A 2,059-nucleotide genomic window follows, 5' to 3' on the forward strand; every position below is an offset into this window, starting at 1 on the left:
GGGGGTGTGTACACACACACACACACACACACACACACAGAGTGGGCTCACACCCCCTTGTAAGCACACAGTAACACCAGTTCCTCCAGCACAGCCTCGCAACACACACCAGTCCGCACCCTGCAACACACACGCTGGAACACACACTCGTGTGCCGTGCGCTCACTCTGGTCCACGCACGGCCCTGTGCATCGCACCAGCGCACGCACACGCTCCTGGGGTTCCCCTTTTCAGAAGGATGCGATCAGAGGTAGCGCCTGATCCGGCACAGGGAGGGGGGGTCACGCTGGCAGAGCAGCGTGGCCGATCCCCGCAGCACAGGCCGAGCCTGGGGAATACAAAGCGGGACGTGGCAGAGCCATTTTGCGGCCGGTGTTTCTCCCCACACCGCCTGTCCCCAGGGAGGGCTGTAAGCCCGCGGAAACCAGGCCGTTCCGGACGGTGCCTGGCTGCCTTGGCTGGGAGACGGCACGTGATTAACGATGAGCATCTCTCAGCGAGCCCGCAGCGAGAACTGCAAAGCCTTTGTTATGCCCCTTCCACTCGTGTCCAGCTTTGGGACATCGCTTTGGGGTCGGTCAGATACAGCCAAAATCCTGCGGGCCAACCCCGGCCACGCACAGCGTGAAGGCTGGCGGTGGCTGTCCCAGGACAGATGATTTCAGGACAAGCCCCGCAGTCTCTGTGCTGAGACATCCTCCCTTACCATCAGACATAGCAGCAGGGCCACCACCAGGCCCTTTGTGGGACGTGGGTGGCCCAGCAGCCCAGGAAAGCTGGAGCGGGGCTTGGGGAACAGGGTCCCTAGAGACAGGCGTCCACGATCTCTTTCCAAAAGTGCTTTTCAGGGAGTGTTTCATCTCTGCTGGAAAGCTCAGGATGGACAGAGGGACCTATGGGGACAGGGGTCTGTCCCCAGCACCACCCCTGCCACCTCCCACGGCTCCCCAGCCTGCCCTGGGGTGCCCTGGAGCACTCACCCCAAAACCCTGCCACTGTCCATCAGAGACTGAGCTGTGTGGTCCTGATTCTCCTGCAGTTGAGCTGTGATTGGGGCAAGGATGACTCTAGTCTCCTCTGTCTTTGCTGCATGGCAGTGCCGGGCCGTGCGCTAACCGGAGGCTGAGCCTTGCCATGTGTAAGGGAAAGGCCTCCACCATCCAGCCCTCAGCACAGAGCAGCTCTGCAGCAGTGAGCATCTCCACTGGGAATCGCACCGGGTTCACCCCCGCCCCTTAGGAATATGCTTGCCCAGGTGTCACAAGCCTCAGTTCCCTCGGAGCAGTAAGGCTGGGTGTCATTTCAGCCCACAGCACGTGCCCAGAACACGGCCCCAACGCAGCAGCAGAGCAACACAAGTGTGCAGGAGCATGGCGAGAGCAAGCTGGCAGCCACACGAGGTGCCCCATGCCGTGCCCTGGGCTGAGGGACCCAGTGGTGGAGGAGACACAGCCCTTGCCGTGACAGAGGATGGTGGCAGCAAGCGCAGCCGCCTGCTTTTGTCACACTTTCCTTTGTCCCAGGCACGTGGCACCCAGCTCAGGGAGCCGCAGCCATCCGGAGAGCAGTGACGGGGATGGGTGAGCCGGAGGAGGGGCAGAGCCCTGGCTCAGCTGCCAGGAGGCTTTTCCAGCTGTGGTGGCAAGGGGTCACCCAGTCACACCAGTCACACTGCGGCAGCTCCTGCTTCCTTATCGCACAGGGCAGGCGGCGGCGGGGCTGATTCCGGTTGGACCCACAAAGCCGTGGGACAGCGCGGGGTGCCAGGTGGCTCAAACAGCCCTGCCACCAGCAGCCACCCAGCAGGGCCAGCCTCCTGCCACCTCCCCAGGGCCAAACACCTCTGTGCTTCCCAGCAAGGCGGCCAGGTGCCCGTGCTCATGCCTGCAAGATCCCATCCAACCTCGCCATCCCCTCTGCTGGGGCCATGCTGCCATGAGCAGCTCTCCCCAGGGACAGGGTCTCACGGGCAGCGGCAAACCCCCTGCCCAAGGAAAGCCTCCACGTTGCCCACAGGTTTCTAGGGAGAAGCGGGACAGAGCTCTGGTACCAGCGGTGT

This window comes from Charadrius vociferus, unplaced genomic scaffold (genome assembly GCF_000708025.1).
Source record: "Charadrius vociferus isolate BGI_N301 unplaced genomic scaffold, ASM70802v2 scaffold1768, whole genome shotgun sequence".
In the NCBI taxonomy this organism is placed as follows: Eukaryota; Metazoa; Chordata; class Aves; order Charadriiformes; family Charadriidae; genus Charadrius; species Charadrius vociferus.